Consider the following 19,020-nt stretch of genomic DNA (forward strand, 5'->3'; position numbering starts at 1 on the left):
TTTGTTGCTAGCGGTTTAAAACAAGAAAGGATTGTTATAGAGCTATATAGAAAATAAAGAAAGGAACGTTTCTGGCGCTGTTTGGATTTGTCTTTACCTTCCATCACCACAGGGAGGCGCAGTCGTGCCTAATTTCGTGGGGAAGCCTCAACACCTCTGGCCTCCATTGATTTCTCCATCATTTTCCAGTCCCCGCCTGTCTCTGGACCCCGCAGTGTTCTCTTAAAGTCTGTTAGTGTAGAGTTGGTTTAGCCAGCGTTCGCTTTAATTCTAACATGTCCGCCAGAGTCCAAATCTGACTGCTTTTTTCACATTTCCCTCCTTCTTGGTGGTTTGAAGGAATTATCCACCCCCCCACCCTTGGATTTCTTTGGAATAAACATAGCTATTTCTTAAGGAATACACCATTCATGTCAATGCTTCAACATGCAGCCCCCGCCGAGAAAGGTGAGTTTTACTTGGCTAACTAACGTTATTTCTCTCCAACCCTGTGCTATCTAGGCATCTAAATGATTTATGTTAGATTGCTACTAGTTAGCCAGCTCTCAGTGGGATGTTGACTTGCTAATAACATTTATATGTAACGTTAAGGTTAGCTACTTAGCTAGCTTGCTATTATTAGCTATGTGGGTTGCACATATTGTAGCTATTTGTAAACGACTGTCAATTTCAACCCTGGTTGTAGTTATGCCAGCTAGCCAACTAGGCACTACGAGCTGTTTGGTTAGCTAGCTAGGTCTGGTTGTGGAGGTCTTGAGGAACCGCTATCTGGTAACGTTAGCTAGCTAACCACAGATAGCCAAAGATACTGGCCCCTTCTAACGTTAGCGAAATGTTGAATAGCCCAACAGCTTGCTATAACTAATGTTACTAGATCGCTAAGGTGGCTGAACAAGTACTGTACAATTCATTATCTTTCTGTTGCAGTTTGTTCCCTTATCTATAGTTTATAGTTGTGCAAATGATGAAACGTTTTGTTGAGCTAGCTAACAACCTTGTTGACACACTACTTGATGACCTGCTGTTATCTATCAGATGACTGGCAAGCTGTAGCTAGTCTGTCCCGTTAACCCAGGCGGGTTAGCCAGTTAGATAACAGTCTTCCAGAAAGGTATAGTTATAGGCATATTATCTGTAGTTTAAGGAACATTCGGGACATAGCTAGTTATGATAATGTTTCGAAACAAATTTGAAGTACAGTGATGAAGTATAAAACAGGACAAAAAAAAATCATGTTTCTGACAGCTCCGATGATGATGTTATCGCTGTCATTTCATCTGGGCTGGAGTAATGTCCACGGGTTCTGCCCCTCGTTAAACATAGCTAACCAGAAGATAGGAAGGGGGTGCATTTGGTAGCCGAACAACGCTGTTCCATTAGGTGTTTTTAACACACCATTACATTGGCTTTTAGTGTATTTGGACAAAACCTAGCTAGCTAACTGGCATTTTGTTTGCGCCGTTCAGTCAACTGAAGGAGAAGGAATGTTCCGCTGTGGTCAGTCAGTGAAGGGTTACTGTAATGACGTTGTTTGCTATAAAAGCAGCACAGTGCCTTATTCAGGATAGCTCATCACAGCTGTCTAGTTATTACCGACAGCCCACACAAAACACGCATAAACACCGCGCATTTCATTTCCATACCATAGAGACCGGTAGTTATCCGGTCTCGAACCCTAGTTTCCATCACCGATAATATTCAACGACATGACCTCTGTCGGTAGCTCATAAAAGAGGATACTGCAGTAATCCATGGGCCATTGTCTACAGTCTTCCCTTTGTGTGTGTTTGTGTTTTGTGACAACTCTCTGGTACAATGTAGAATATACTGTAACAAAGTATAGTGTCCCTTTGTCTCTTTCTGACTGCCATTTACCGTGTGTGTGAGATAGATAGTCCGTGTTTCTCTTTCATGCTCTTAGTTATTCTAGAATAGGTGTATGAGAACCAGTTACCGGCTTGCAGTACCTGAGCACAGTTTTCACTTAATTACTGGTTATTCCCTGGTGCTGTTGCTGCTCCACTGGGTCTGTAAGACACGTTGTGGGCAGACTGAACATGTCACATCCCGTCCTCCCCTTTATGGGTGGGATAGAGAGTACATCTCCCCTCTACCTCCCCATTCTCTATTTCTTTCTCCCTCCGTTATCTTTCCTGTTTCTCCTTGCTCTCTCTCTCTCTCTCTCTCTCTCCCCTCACTCACTCTCTCGCTCTCTCTTCTCTCGCTCTGTCTCTCTCTCTCTTCCCTTACTCTCTCGCTCTGTCTCTCTCTTCCCTCACTCTCTCGCTCTGTCTCTCTCTCTCTTCCCTCACTCTCTCTCCTCCCTCTGTCCTTTTTTTCTGTGGTCTCGTATGTGACTGATGAAAGGAGGGATGGAGTGAAGTCACTTTTCCCTGATAAACGCCTCCGTACACCACTCCCTCTCTATCCCTGATAAACCCCTCTGTACACCACTCCCTCTCTAACCCTGATAAACCCCTCCGTACACCACTCAATTCAATTTAAGGGGCTTTATTGGCATGGGAAACATATGTTTACATTGCCAAAGCAAGTAAAATAGATAATAAACAAAAGTGAAATAAACAATTAACAGTAAACATTACACTCACAAAAGTTCCAAAAGAATAAAGACATTTCAAATGTAATATTATGTGCAAATAGTTAAAGTACAAAATGGAAAATAAATAAATATAAAAATGGGTTGTATTTACAATGGTGTTTGTTCTAAACTGATTTCCCTATTCTTGTGGCAACAGGTCACAAATCTTGCTGCTGTGATGGCAAGCTGTGATATTTCACCCAATAGATATGGGAGTTTATCAAAATTGGGTTTGCTTTCAAATTCTTTGTGGGTCTGTGTAATCTGAGGGAAATATGTGTCTCTAATATGGTCATACATTTGGCAGGAGGTTAGGAAGTGCAGCTCAGTTTCCACCTCATTTTCTGGGCAGTGTGCACATAGCCTGTCTTCTCTTGAGAGCCAGGTCTGCCTTCGGCGGCCTTTCTCAATAACAAGGCTATGCTCACTGAGTCTATACATAGTCAAAGCTTTCTTTAAATTTGGGTCAGTCACAGTGGTCAGGTATTCTGCCACTGTGTACTCTCTGTTTAAGGCCAAATAGCATTCTAGTTTGCTCTGTTTTTTAATTCTTTCCAATGTGTCAAGGAATGATCTTTTTGTTTTCTCATGATTTGGTTGGGTCTAATTGTGTTGCTGTCCTTGGACTCTGTGGGGTCTGTTTGTGTTTGTGAACAGAGCCCCAGGACCAGCTTGCTTAGGGGACTCTTCTCCAGGTTCATCTCTCTGTAGGGGATGGCTTTGTTATGGAAGGTTTGGGACTTTTTGCAGAATTCTGCATGCAGTTTAAATTTAGTGTTTGTCCCATTTTGTGAATTCTTAGTTTATGAGCGGACCCCATACCTCACAACCCTGAAGGGAAATGGGTTCTATAACTGATTGATTAAAGTATTCTAATTGGAATGTCAAATGTTATGTTCCTTTTGATGGCTTAGAAGGCCCTTCTTAGCCTTGTCTCAGTTCGTTTACAGCTTTGTGGAAGTTACCTGTGGCGCTGATGTTTAGGCCGAGGTATGTATAGTTTTTTGTGTGCTCTAGGGCAACAGTGTCTAGATGGAATTTGTATTTGTGGTCCTGGCGACTGGACCTTTTTTGGAACACCATTATTTTGGTCTTACTGAGATTTACTGTCAGGGCCCAGGTCTGTCAGAATCTGTGCAGAATATCTAGGTGCTGCTGTAGGGCCTCCTTGGTTGGAGACAGAAGCACCAGATCATCAGCAAACAGTAGACATTTGACTTCAGATTCTAGCAGGGTGAGGCCGGGTGCAGTAGAATGTTCTAGTGCCCTCACCGATTCGTTGATATACAGTACCAGTTAAAAGCTTGGCCACACCTACTCATTCAAGGGTTTTTCTTTTCTTTTTTACTAGTTTCTACATTGTAGAGTAATAGTGAAGATGTACACTACCGTTCAAAAGTTTGTGGTCACTTAGAAATGTTCTTGTTTTTGAAAGAAAAGCAAACTTTTTGTCCATTAAAATAACATTAAATCGATCAGAAATAATTGTAAATGACAATTGTAGCTGGAAACTGCTGATTTTTAATGGAATATCTACATTGGCATACAGAGGCCCATTATCAGCAACCATCACTCCTGTGTTCCAATGGCACATTGTGTTAGCTAATCCAAGTTTATCATTTTAAAAGGTTAATTGATGATTAGAAAACCCTTTTGCAAAATGTTTGTTCTGGCAAATTAATTACGGTCTTTGTTAGGAAGAAATGGTCTTCACACAGTTCGCAACGAGCCAGGCGGGCCAAACTGCTGCATATACCCTGACTCTGCTTGCACAGAACGCAAGAGAAGAGACACAGTTTCCCTAGTTAATATTTCCTGCTAACATGAATTTCTTTTAACTAAATATGCAGGTTTAAAAATATATACTTGTGTATTGATTTTAAGAAAGGCATTGATGTTCATGGTTAGGTACATTGATGCAACGACAGTGCTTTTTTCGCGAATGCGCTTGTTAAATCATCACCGTTTATCGAAGTAGGCTGGGATTCAATGATAAATTAACAGGCACCGCATTGATTATTTGCAACGCAGGACAAGCTAGATAAACTAGTAATATCATCAACCATGTGTAGTTAACTAGTGATTATGTTAAGATTGATTGTTTTTTATGAGATACGTTTAATGCTAGCTGGCACCTTACCTTGGCTCCTTGCTGCAATCGCATAACAGGTTGCCAGCCTGCCACGCAGTCTCCTCGTGGAGTGCAATGTAATCGGCCGTGATCGGTGTCCAAAAATGCAGATGACCGATTGTTATGAAAACTTGAACCTAATTAACCGGCCATGCCGATTTTAATCGTTCGACCTCTAACAAGAACAGCTCAAATAAGCAGAGAGAAACGACACTCCATCATTACTTTAAGACATGAAGGTCAGTCAATACGGAAGATGTCAAGAACTTTGAAAGTTTCTTCAAGTGCAGGCGCAAAAACCATCAAGTGCTATGATGAAACTGGCTCTCATGAGGACCGCCACAGGAAAGGAAGACCCAGAGTTACCTCTGCTGCAGAGGATAAGTTCATTAGAGTTACCAGCCTCAGATTGCAGCCCAAATAAATGCTTCACAGAGTTCAAGTAACAGACACATCTCAACATCAACTGTTCAGAGAAGACTGAGTGATTCAGGCCTTTATGGCCGAATTGCTGCAAAGAAACCAATACTAAAGGACACCAATAAGGAGAAGAGACTTGCTTGGGCCAAGAAACACGAGCAATGGACATTAGACCGGTGGAAATCTGTCGTTTGGTCTGATGAGTCCAAATGTTAGATTTTTGGTTGCAACCGCTGTGTCTTTGTGAGATACAGAGTAGGTGAACAGATGATCTCTGCATGTGTGGTTCCCACCGTGAAGCATGGAGGAGGAGGTGTGGCGGTGTTTTGCTGGTGACACTGTCTGTAATTTATTTAGAATTCAAGGCACACTTAACCAGCATGGCTACCACAGCATTCTGCAGCGATACGCCATCCCATCTGGTTTGCGCTTAGTGGGACTATCATTAGTTTTTTCAACAGGACAGTGACCCAAAACACACCTCCAGGCTGTGTAAGGGCTATTTGACCAAGAAGGAGAGTGATGGAGTGCTGCATCAGATGACCTGGCCTCCACAATCACCCCGACCTCAACCCAACTGAGATGGTTTGGGATGAGTTGGACCTAGAGTTACAAAGGGTCGGAAACTTTCCGTTAAATTTCCATAATTTTCCCGGAAATTTTCCATGGAAAGTTAAACCTTGGAATTTGGGGAGTTTTGCTTAAATTCATCAAGTGTTCGCTTATAACTGAATTTTTTTTAGTGGGATACACAGGGCAATTCTAGGTCTTGTGGCATATTTTGGTTATACTATCCCCAATTCAATGGAATTGTAATCCTCTGCATGCACAGTGCATTCTTCCATCACATGTACAGCTGATTCTTAAGATCCCTAATGAGATGCTATTGAGCCCACACTACTACACTGTCTGAGCCAAGGACTACATGTTTTCTGGTAAGTTTTGATTACAATTCTGGTTGGGGTGAATATATTTTATATGACATACATGAGGAGTGTTTATTCACCTGTTTCCATACATGTTTCATTTTAAAACATTTATCTTACAAAGGAGTTGTTTAATCTAACTGCTTAACTATTTATCCGTACATTTTTTTTACTCATACTTTTCTAATCTTTACAGGAAAATGCCACGGGCACTATCTGATATGTGGAGACATTTCACTGCAGCTAGTGTAGAAGGAGAAGCGGTGTACATTTGCAAATACTGTGCCAAATCATATGTGAGGTATGCAACAAAGATGCAGAATCATCTGGCCAAGTGCATAAAGTTCCCTCAGCGCTCACAACAAGCAACCTCTGACAAAAGTCCCTCTACTTCTATTCAAGGTGAAAATTATTAATCAGACACCTTATCGATAGCAACAGCTCACGGTCCTCCTGAAATCATACGTTTTTTTGACTCAATGGAGGAACGTAGTCAGAGAAATGCTGATGAATGTCTTGCTCGAGCTGTGTATGCAACTGGTTCACCTCTGATGCTCACAGGCAATGTGTATTGGAAGAGATTTCTGAATGTTCTTCGCCCAGCATACACCCCTCCAACCAGACATGCTTTATCTACTCATTTGATGAATGCAGAATTCAACAGAGTTCAAGTAAACGTCAAGCAAATCATAGAATATTATCGAATATTCTTGGGCAAGGAATAATTAACTACATCATCTCCACCCCTCAGCCAATATTCTACCAGAGCACAGACACAAGGGACAACAGACACACTGGTCTCTACATTGCAGATGAGCTGAAGGCAGTCATCAATGACCTTGGACCACAGAAGGTATTTGCACTGATGACAGACAATGCTGCGAACATGAAGGCTGCTTGGTCTAAAGTGGAGGAGACCTACCCTCCACCACACCCATTGGCTGTGCTGCTCATGCATTGAATCTCCTCTTCAAGGACATCATGTCACTGCAAACAATGGATACACTCCACAAGAGAGCCAAGGAAATGGTTAGGTATGTGAAGGGTCATCAAGTTATAGCAGCAATCTACCTCACCAAGCAAAGTGAGAAGAATAAGAGCACCACGTTGAAGCTGCCCAGTAACACCCGTTGGGGTGGTGTTGTCATCATGTTTGACAGTCTCCTGGAGGGGAAGGAGTCTCTCCAAGAAATGGCCATATCACAGTCTGCTGATATGGACAGCCGCATCAAGAGGATCCTCCTGGTTGATGTATTTTGGGAGAGAGTGGTAAGCAGCCTGAAACTCCTGAAACCTATAACAGTAGCCATTGCACGGATTGAGGGAGACAATGCCATCCTGTCTGATGTTCAGACTCTGCTTGCAGATAGATGTAAGACAAGAAATCCGTACTGCCCTGCCCACTTCACTGTTGCTCCAAGCAGAGGAAACTGCAGTTCTGAAATTCATCAGCCTGAAGACTTCTGCCTGAAGCCCATACACGCTGCAGCGTACATGTTGGACCCCAAATATGCTGGAAAGAGCATCCTGTCTGGTGCAGAGATCAACAGGGCGTGTCACGCCACCTTGGCCTGGATGATGGCAAGGTTCTTGGCAGTCTGGCGAAGTCCACTTCCAAGCAAGGGCTTTGGGATGGAGATGCAATATGGCAGTCGTGCCAACATATCTCATCAGCCACCTGGTGGAAGGGACTTTGTGGATCTGAGGCTCTTTCCCCTGTTGCCTCCATCATCCTCAAAATCCCACCAACATCAGCCGCCTCAGAGCGCAACTGGTCCTTGTTTGGGAACACACACACCAAAGTACGCAACAGGCTGATCAATACAAGGGTTTACATTTTTTTGCCATCCGGGCAAATTTGAGGCTTTTTGTGTCTGACAACGAGCCATCCTCAACAAGGTTGGAAAGTGACAGTGATGATGAAGCCTCAGAGTCTGATGTTTGTCACAAACCGGCTCGAAGTTCGTAACAAAAAGGGAGACAACGTGGAGATAAGGAATAACAAAATATATTTATTAACTGAGGTAAACTAAATACAATTAACAATGGTGTGTGCGTGTAATCAGTAGTGTAAGTGAGTGTTTGCGTGTATAAATGTGATAATGAAAGGTGCCAAAGCAAACAAACAAAATGGCCACAAAAATGCCACAACCAAAACATATCAGTGTCTGCATGGAGAGAGTCTCCTCAATGAATGGGGAAGAGGTGCATTTATCCTGGGACACACCCAAGCCCAGGTGTGTCCCATTTCGCTGACGACCCTCCTGGCTCCGCCCACCGACATCATATTAAGGAAAACGAGAGCAAAGAGAAAGATTTCGGTAGACAGAGTGGGAGGGTCGTCACAAGGTTGGAAAGTGACAGTGAAGATGAGGCCTCAGTCTGATGTTCAAGTATTGGACATTGAGGAGGTCCAGGGAGAAGACATGGAAGCCTGAGAGGAAGACAACCAAAGCTTTAGTTTCTAGACTATAATTTTACAGATGTATGTTGAAAACATTTTTGGGAGATGCGATGGATCATTGGGGATCATTCTATATTCCCTTTCTTTTGTTGTTCAGTGAAATCATCCCGTGTGAAGAGTCAACTCATTTAAAGTTCAATTCGTAACTAAATTGTTTTTTACATTTCTATTGGAAGGATTTAATAATTTGCAAATATGTCTACTTATGATAAGGTAAAAGGTTTCTGTTTCTATCTCCATATGATATGGTAAATATATCCAATGCAAAAAACATCTACATTTAAATGGTATTAATATTAATTTGCATATATTTCTGTTAATTCCCATATACCTGTTAATTCCCACAGAAAGTTTCCACCTCTGAATATTCCCCAAAATGTGCAACCCTCGTTGGACCGCAGAGTGAATGAAAAGCAGCCAACAAGTGCTCAGCATATGTTGTAAAAGCATTCCTCATGAAGCTGGTTGAGAGAATGCCAAGAGTGTGCAAAGCTTTCATCAAGACAAAGGGGGGATACTTTGAATAATTTTAAAATATATTTTGATTTGTTTAACACTTTTTTGGTTAATAGTGACGTCTTCACTATTATTCTACAACGTTGAAAATAGTACAAATAAAGAAAAACCCTTGAATGCGTGGGTGCGTCTTAACTTTGGACTGGTACTTTATATGTTGAAGAGGGTGGGGCTTAAGCTGCATCCCTGTCTCACCCCACGGCCCTGTGGAAAGAAATGTGTGTATTTTTTGCCAATTTTAACCACATGCTTGTTGCTTGTGTACATGGATGTTATAATGTCGTATGTTTTTCCCCCAACACCACTTTCCATAAATTTGTATAGCAGACCCTCACGCCAAATCGAGTCAAATCGAGTTTGAAATCAACAAAGCATGAGAAGACTTTGCCTTTGGTTTGTTTTTGTCAATTAGGGTGTGCAGGGTGAATACGTGGTCTGTCGTACGGTAATTTGGTAAAAAGCCAATTTGACATTTGCGCAGTACATTGTTTTAACTGAGGAAATGTTTAGACACACATCCCCCGGTCGTTATTTGGGTCATATTTGTCTCCACTTTTGTGAATTGGGCTGATCAGTCCTTGGTTCCAAATATTGTGGAAGATGCCAGAGTTAAGGATGATGTTAAAGAGTTGAAGTATATTGTAATTGTAATTTGTGGTCTGTATATTTTATCATTTCATTGAGGATACCATCAACACCACAGGCCTTTTTGGGTTTGAGGGTTTGTCCTGTAGTTAATTTAATGTAATTAAAGAATCCAGTTGATTCTGGTAGTCTTTAATAGTTGATTCTAAGATTTGTATTTGATCATGTATATGTTTTTGCTGTTTAATTTGATAAGGACGCTGAGAAGTCAAATATACTGTTTTGGTTTTCTACTGCCAGGTTTACACCTTCACTAAACGTTTTGTCCAGGAAGTTGTCTAAAAGGAATTTATTTTGTTGTTGCCTAATAGTTTTTTGGTACGTTTCCACACTACATTCCTTCCATCTATAGCATTTCTTAATATTAATATATATTCAGTTCCTTTGCTCTCCCCCTCCATGGACCACTCCCCCTCCATTGGCCGCTCCCCTTCCATTGGCCGCTCCCCTTCCAGGGACCGCTCCCCTTCCAGGGACCACTCCCCCCCCATGGACCACTCCCCCTCCATGGACCACTCCCCTTCCATGGACCACTCCCCCTCCATGGACCACTCCCCCCTCCAGGGACCACTCCCCCCTCCAGGGACCACTCCCCCCTCCAGGGACCACTCCCCCCTCCAGGGACCACTCCCCCTCCAGGGACCACTCCCCCTCCAGGGACCACTCCCCCTCCATGGACCACTCCCCTTCCAGGGACCACTCCCCCTCTATCCATGATAACCCCCTCCATGGACCACTCCCCTTCCATGGACCACTCCCCCTCCATGGACCACTCCCCCTCTATCCATGATAACCCCCTCCATGGACCACTACTTCTGTATATTTAAAGGCAGGCGACATGAAATCTACAGGACAGTGTGTGTGTGTGTGTGTGTGTGTGTGTGTGTGTGTGTGTGTGTGTGTGTGTGTGTGTGTGTGTGTGAGAGAGTGTGAGCTCTGTGTTGTTGTTTTGTCTGGAATAGTCCTGAATCTCTGACTGCGTAACCCCAGTGAATAGCCAGTGGAATTCTCCCCCAACAGACAATGGCTGATAGTGTGTGTGGTTGGGAAGTCACCCTGTTACTTATGGTAACTTAATATTGCTGAATCTACCATTGATTGATTGATTGACAGTGTGACTGTGTCCCTCCCTGCAGGTAAAAGTGACTCAGGAGCTGAAGAATTGTCACATAGAGCAGATGACCAGACTGCACCTCAAACATCAGACAGAATGTGACCTGCTGGAGGACATGAGGTACACACACTACATACTACACACACAGAGATGAGGAGGAGGAGGAGGAGGATTCCAGTATTCCTATTTATTGGAAGAACACACCGATTTGGGATCTGACGAAGGAATTTCCTGCTGCTCCCCTTCTCCTCTCTCTCTGTCTTTCTGTTTGTCTTTCTTTCTCTTTCTCTCTCTCTCTCTCTCTCTCTCTGTCTTTCTCTCTGTTTCTCTCTCTCTGTTTCTCTCTCTCTCTCTCTCTGTTTCTCTCTCTCTCTCTCTCTGTCTTTCTCTCTGTTTCTCTCTCTCTGTTTCTCTCTCTCTGTCTTTCTCTCTGTCTTTCTCTCTGTTTCTCTCTCTCTGTCTTTCTCTCTGTTTCTCTCTGTTTCTCTCTCTCTGTCTTTCTCTCTCTGTTTCTCTCTCTCTGTTTCTCTCTCTCTCTCTCTCTCTCTCTGTTTCTCTCTCTCTCTCTCTCTCTCTTTCTCTCTGTTTCTCTCTCTCTCTCTCTCTCTCTGTTTCTCTCTCTGTTTCTCTCCCTGTTTCTCTCTCTCTCTCTCTCTGTTTTTCTCTCTGTCTCTCTCTGTTTCTCTCTCTCGCTCTCTGTCTTTCTCTCTGTTTCTCTCTCTCTGTCTTTCTCTCTGTTTCTCTCTCTCTGTTTCTCTCTCTCTGTCTTTCTCTCTGTTTCTCTCTCTCTGTTTCTCTCTCTCTCTCTCTCTCTCTCTCTGTCTTTCTCTCTCTCTCTCTCTCTCTGTCTTTCTCTCTGTTTCTCTCTCTCTGTTTCTCTCTCTCTCTCTCTCTCTCTGTCTTTCTCTCTGTTTCTCTCTCTCTGTTTCTCTCTCTCTGTCTTTCTCTCTGTTTCTCTCTCTCTGTTTCTCTCTCTCTGTCTTTCTCTCTGTTTCTCTCTCTCTGTTTCTCTCTCTCTCTCTCTCTCTCTCTCTCTCTCTCTGTTTCTCTCTCTGTTTCTCTCCCTGTTTCTCTCTCTCTCTCTCTCTGTCTTTCTCTCTGTTTCTCTCTCTCTGTTTCTCTCTCTCTGTCTTTCTCTCTGTTTCTCTCTCTCTGTTTCTCTCTCTCTCTCTCTCTCTCTGTTTCTCTCTCTGTTTCTCTCCCTGTTTCTCTCTCTCTCTCTCTCTGTTTCTCTCTCTCGCTCTCTGTCTTTCTCTCTGTTTCTCGCTCTCTGTTTCTCTCTCTCTCTGTTTCTCTCTCTCTCCCTGTCTCTCTCTGTGTCTCTGTATCTCTCTCTCTCTCTCTGTGTTTTTCTCTCTCTCTCTGTGTTTCTGTCTCTGTGTCTCTCTCTCGGTCTGGACCCTCCCACAGCTGGAAGTCATAACGGGAAACCAGTGCAGTTTTCTCCACTTTATAAAATGGAGAAAAGTCGTTCCCAGAAGGAAATAGCAATGAGATCCAAATCTACTGTGTGTTTCAAGTACAGCAGCAGCAATGATACGCTGCCCCGCCACCCCCAGCTGCCCCGCCACCCCCAGCTGCCCCGCCACCCCCAGCTTCCCCGCCACCCCCAGCTTCCCCGCCACCCCCAGCTGCCCCGTCCACCCCCAGCTGCCCCGCCGCCCCCAGCTGCCCCGCCGCCCCCAGCTGCCCCGCCGCCCCCAGCTGCCCCGCCACCCCCAGCTGCCCCGCCACCCCCAGCTTCCCCGCCACCCCCAGCTGCCCCGTCCGCCCCCAGCTGCCCCGCCGCCCCCAGCTGCCCCCCCAGCTTCACCCCCAGCTGCCCCGCCGCCCCCAGCTGCCCCGCCACCCCCCAGCTGCCCCGCCACCCCCCAGCTGCCCCGCCACCCCCAGCTTCACAACGGAAGAAACCGCCTGCCTGCTCTCTGAAGCTCTCCTATCTGTGTACACAAGGCATTGATTATGTATGACAACACACAGCAGTCACGTCTGTTTGAGAAAGATCTCATCCCTGCACCGCTGGTGTTGCTTTTGTTTAGGGAAACATATTTTATGGTATATCTGCCTCAGTCTCTGTTTGGTGAGAGGGGTGCTGGCAACTGTTAGGGAGTCTGCTTAGCTCTGCCTGCAGCCAGTGTTGACATGTACACACTACATGACCAAAAGTATGTGGACACCTGCTCGTCGAACATCTCATTCCAAAATCATGGGCATTAATATGGAGTTGGTCTCCCCTTTTGCTGCCGTAACAGCCTCTACTCGTCTGGGAAGGTTTTCCACTATATGTTGAAACATTTCTTCCAGTTCAACCCAAAGGTGTTCGATGGGGTTGAGGTCAGGGCTCTGTGCAGGCCAGTCAAGTTCTTCCACACCGATCTCAACAAACCATTTCTGTGTGCACCTCACTTTGTGCACGGGGGTATTGTCATGCTGAAACAGGAAAGAGCCTTCCAAAAACTGTTGCCACAGAGTTGGAAGCACAGAATCTTCTAGAATGTCATTGTATGCTGTAGCGTTAAGATTTCCCTTCACTGGAACTAAGGGGCCTAGCCGGAACCATGAAAAACAGTCCCAGACCATTACTCCTCATCCACCAAACTTTACAGTTGGCACTTTATTTGGGCAGGTAGTGTTCTCCTGGCATCTGCCAAACCCAGATTTGTCCGTCGGACTGCCAGATGTTGAAGCACAGAACGTGTTTCCACTGCTCCAGAGTCCAATGGCGATGAGCTTTACACCACTCCAGCCGACTCTTGGCATTGTGTATGGTGATCTTAGGCTTGTGTGCGGCTGCTCGGCCATGGAAACCCATTTCATTAAGCTCTTGTTGAACTATAATTGTGCTGATGTTGCTTCCAGAGTGAGTTTGGAACTCGGTAGTAAGTGTTGCAACCGAGGACAGATGATATTTATGCGCTTCATCACTCAGCGGTCCCGTTCTGTGAGCTTGTGTGGCCTACCAGTTCGCGGCTGTGTCGTTGTTGCTCCTAGACGTTTCCGCTTCACAATAACAGCACTTACAGTCGACCAGGGCAGCTCTAACAGGGCAGAAATTTATTATTTGACTTGTTGGAAAGGTGGCATCCTATGACTGTGCCATGTTGAAAGTCACTGAGCTCTTCAGTAAGGCCGTTCTACTGCCAATGTTTGTCTATAGAGATTGAATGGCTGTGTGTTCGATTTTATACACCCGTCAGCAACGGATGAGGCTGAAATAGCCAAAGCTACTAATTTGAAGGGATGTCCACATAGCCCCTGTTCTCTGTGGCTAGCATTAGCAAAAGGGTACTAGTTAGCTAATGTCTGCTTGCTGATGCATATCGGTGCAATGCAGGTGGGTGAATGTTTTATTAATGTGAGCGGAAGAGTATGCAAACATTTTATATCTGTCTTGTTTCAGTTCCTGAGGAGGGACAGAGACGGCAGAGTAGAAACACACACTTTCCTCTGCAAAGCTGAGGTATTAACTCTTTAGTCCCCAAAGCTGCTCTGAGTTCATTACCCTAATTAATCCTGGGGCTTGTTTAATCGGAGAGGACAATAACACCAAGATACATACACACACACACACGCATAATATATCTCTCTCTCTCTCTCTAGGCACACATATGCTGACACAAACTAAAGCTGACGTATGCATACACAGACATATGATCCTCATGAGAGAGAGGGGGAGGGGTGAAGGAGGGAGACGGAGGGAGAGAGGGAGGGAGGGGGAGGGGTGGTGGGGTGATGGAGGAAGGGAGAGACGGAGAGACGGAGGGAGGCAGGGAGGGGGACGGAGAGAGGGGGAGAGAGAGACGGAGGGAGGGGGAGAGAGAAAGAGACGGACACAGAGAGAGAGATCGACCAGTGGCTTTAATCCCCAGAGACAGTCTTGTAGACGGAGTGGGCTTAGAGAGGATGAGGAAGAGAGAGGGAGAGCGAGCGAGGGGATGAAGAAGATGAGGAGAAAAAAGTTAGCGAGTCAGCTAAGCGTCCTAAATCCAGCTAAATCTGCATTTCCCTTATGTCTCCTTCACAAAGTCTCTACGCACGCGCGCACACATACTCTACACACATACAAGATTGCTCAGACACACAAATCTGATGCACAAGTGTAGGCTATGTTGACTACTCTCCCTCTCAGGCCTAGTGTTGTACAGTACCTTCAAAAAGTATTCAGACCCCTTGACTTTTTCCATATTTTGTTACGTTACAGCTTTATTCTAAAATGGATTGAATATCATTTTTTTCTCAGAAATCTACACACAATAAACCATAATGACATCACAATACCCCATAATGACATCACAATACCCCATAATGACAAAGTGAGAACAGTTTTTATTTTATTTTTTAAAGTAAATGTAAAAAAAAAAAAAAAAAAAAAGTTAAACTTATTTACATAAGTATTCAGACCCTTTGCTATGAGACTCGAAATTGAGCTCAGGTGCATCTTGTTTCCATTGATCATCATTGAGATGTTTCTACAACTTGATTGGAGTCCACCTGTGGTAAATTCAATTGATTGTAAATTATTTGGAAAGGCACACACCAGTCTATATAAGGTCCCATAGTTGATAGTGCAGGTCAGAGCAAAATACCAAGCCATGAGGTCGAAGGAATTGTCTGTAAAGTGCAGAGACAGGACTGTGTCGAGGCACAGATCTGGGGAAATGTACCAAAACATTTCTGCAGCATTGAAGGTCCCCAAGAATACAGTGGCCTCCATCATTCTTAAAGGGAAGAAGTTTGGAACCACCAAAACTCTTCTAAGAGCTGGCTGCCCGGCCAAACTGAGCAATTGGGGGAGAAGGGCCTTGGTCAGGGAGGTGAGAAGAACCCGATGGTCACTCTGACAGAGCTCCAGAAGGACAACCATCTCTGCAGCACTCTACCAATCAGGCCTTTACGGTAGAGTGACCAGATGGAAGCCACACCTCAGTAAAAGGCACATGACAGCCCGCTTGGAGTTTGCCAAAAGGCACTTAAAGACTCTCACCATGAGAAGCAAAATGTTCAGATCTGATGAAACCATTATTGAACTCTTTGGCCTGAATGCCAGGCGTCACGTCTGGAGGAAACCTGGCACCATCCCCACGGTGAAGCATGGTGGTGGCAGCATCATGCTGTGTGGATGTTTTTCAGCGGCAGGGACTGGGAGACTAGTCAGGATTGAGGCAAAGATAAACAGAGCAAAGCACAGAGAGATCCTTGATGAAAACATGCTCCAGAGCACTCAGGACCTCAGACTGGGGCAAAGGTTCACCTTCCAGCAGGACAACGACCCTAAGCAAACACAGGAGTGGCTTTCTGAATGTCCTTGACTGGCTTAGCCAGAGCCCAGACTTGAACCCGATCGAACATCTCTGGAGAGAGCTTTAAAATAGCTGTACAGCGACGTTCCCCATCCAACCTGACAGAGCTTGAGAGGATCTGCAGAGAAGAATGGGAGAAACTCCCCAAATACAGGTGTGCCAAGTTTGTAGCGTCATACCCAAGAAGAGTCAAACTCTGCCAAAGGTGCTTCAACAAAGTACTGAGTAAAGGGTCTGAATTCTTATGTAAATGGGATATATATATATTTTGCAAGCATTATTTTGCTTTGTGATTATTGGGTATTGTGTGTAGATTGATGAGGGGGGGGGGGGGGGGGGGCTATTTTCATCAATTTTAGAACAAAGCTGTAATGTAACAAAATGTGGAACAAGTCAAGGGGTCAACTTTCCGAATGCACTGGTACACATGGCTATAGAGTTATAGGTTAATATGGCCTGTTACACATGGCTATAGTGTTATAGGTTAATATGGCCTGTTACTCATGGCTATAGTGTTATAGGTTAATATGGCCTGTTACACATGGCTATAGTGTTATAGGTTAATATGGCCTGTTACACATGGCTATAGTGTTATAGGTTAATATGGCCTGTTACACATGGCTATAGTGTTATAGGTTAATATGGCCTGTTACACATGGCTATAGTGTTATAGGTTAATATGGCCTGTTACTCATGGCTATAGTGTTATAGGTTAATATGGCCTGTTACACATGGCTATAGTGTTATAGGTTAATATGGCCTGTTACACATGGCTATAGTGTTATAGGTTAATATGGCCTGTTACACATGGCTATAGTGTTATAGGTTAATATGGCCTGTTACACATGGCTATAGTGTTATAGGTTAATATGGCCTGTTACTCATGGCTATAGTGTTATAGGTTAATATGGCCTGTTACACATGACTGTAGTGTTATAGGTTAATATGGCCTGTTACACATGGCTATAGTGTTATAGGTTAATATGGCCTGTTACTCATGGCTATAGTGTTATAGGTTAATATGGCCTGTTACTCATGGCTATAGTGTTATAGGTTAATATGGCCTGTTACTCATGGCTATAGTGTTATAGGTTAATATGGCCTGTTACACATGGCTATAGTGTTATAGGTTAATATGGCCTGTTACACATGGCTATAGTGTTATAGGTTAATATGGCCTGTTACTCATGGCTATAGTGTTATAGGTTAATATGGCCTGTTACTCATGGCTATAGTGTTATAGGTTAATATGGCCTGTTACACATGGCTATATTGTTATAGGTTAATATGGCCTGTTACACGTGGCTATAGTGTTATAGGTTAATATGGCCTGTTACTCATGGCTATAGTGTTATATGTTAATATGGCCTGTTGTAGGTTAATATGGGCTGTTACACATGGCTATAGTGTTATAGGTTAATATGGCCTGTTACACATGGCTATAGTGTTATAGGTTAATATGGCCTGTTACACATGGCTATAGTGTTATAGGTTAATATGGCCTGTTACACATGGCTATAGTGTTATAGGTTAATATGGCCTGTTACACATGGCTATAGTGTTATAGGTTAATATGGCCTATTACACATGGCTATAGTGTTGTAGGTTAATATGGCCTGTTACACATGGCTATAGTGTTATAGGTTAATATGGCCTGTTACACATGGCTATAGTGTTATAGGTTAATATGGCCTGTTACTCATGGCTATAGTGTTGTAGGCTAATATGGCCTGTTACACATGGCTATAGTGTTATAGGTTAATATGGCCTGTTACACATGGCTATAGTGTTATAGGTTAATATGGCCTGTTACTCATGGCTATAGTGTTATAGGTTAATATGGCCTGTTACACATGGCTATAGTGTTATAGGTTAATATGGCCTGTTACTCATGGCTATAGTGTTATAGGTTAATATGGCCTGTTACTCATGGCTATAGTGTTATAGGTTAATATGGCCTGTTACACATGGCTATATTGTTATAGGTTAATATGGCCTGTTACACATGGCTATAGTGTTATAGGTTAATATGGCCTGTTACTCATGGCTATAGTGTTATAGGTTAATATGGCCTGTTACTCATGGCTATAGTGTTATAGGTTAATATGGCCTGTTACTCATGGCTATAGAGTTATATGTTAATATGGCCTGTTACACATGGCTATAGAGTTATATGTTAATATGGCCTGTTACACATGGCTATAGAGTTATATGTTAATATGGCCTGTTACACATGGCTATAGAGTTATATGTTAATATGGCCTGTTACACATGGCTATAGTGTTATAGGTTAATATGGCCTGTTACTCATGGCTATAGTGTTATAGGTTAATATGGCCTGTTACTCATGGCTATAGTGTTATAGGTTAATATGGCCTGTTACTCATGACTATAGTGTTATAGGTTAATATGGCCTGTTACACGTGGCTATAGTGTTATAGGTTAATATGGCCTGTTACTCGTGGCTATAGTGTTATATGTTAATATGGCCTGTTACACATGGCTATAGTGTTATAGGTTAATATGGCCTGTTACACATGGCTATAGTGTTATAGGTTAATATGGCCTGTTACACATGGCTATAGTGTTGTAGGTTAATATGGCCTGTTACACATGGCTATAGTGTTATAGGTTAATATGGCCTGTTACACATGGCTATAGTGTTATAGGTTAATATGGCCTGTTACACATGGCTATAGTGTTATAGGTTAATATGGCCTGTTACTCATGGCTATAGTGTTATAGGTTAATATGGCCTGTTACTCATGGCTATAGTGTTATAGGTTAATATGGCCTGTTACACATGGCTATAGTGTTATAGGTTAATATGGCCTGTTACTCATGGCTATAGTGTTATAGGTTAATATGGCCTGTTACACATGGCTATAGTGTTATAGGTTAATAT

The 19,020-nt window shown here is 43.6% G+C and overlaps 1 long non-coding RNA gene across 1 annotated transcript in view; it reads left to right on the forward strand.

Annotated features, from left to right (window-relative positions):
• The first annotated feature begins 233 nt into the window (after positions 1–233).
• LOC120028642 overlaps positions 234–19,020 on the forward strand; it is a 37,852-nt gene continuing 19,065 nt past the window's right edge. Inside the window, exons 1-2 of the long non-coding RNA XR_005473494.1 lie at positions 234–447; positions 10,838–10,935. This is a non-coding gene — a long non-coding RNA (uncharacterized LOC120028642). The remainder of the gene's footprint in view (positions 448–10,837; positions 10,936–19,020) is intronic.

The sequence above is a fragment of the Salvelinus namaycush genome, chromosome 34, assembly GCF_016432855.1.
Source record: "Salvelinus namaycush isolate Seneca chromosome 34, SaNama_1.0, whole genome shotgun sequence".
NCBI classification, from domain to species: domain Eukaryota; kingdom Metazoa; phylum Chordata; class Actinopteri; order Salmoniformes; family Salmonidae; genus Salvelinus; species Salvelinus namaycush.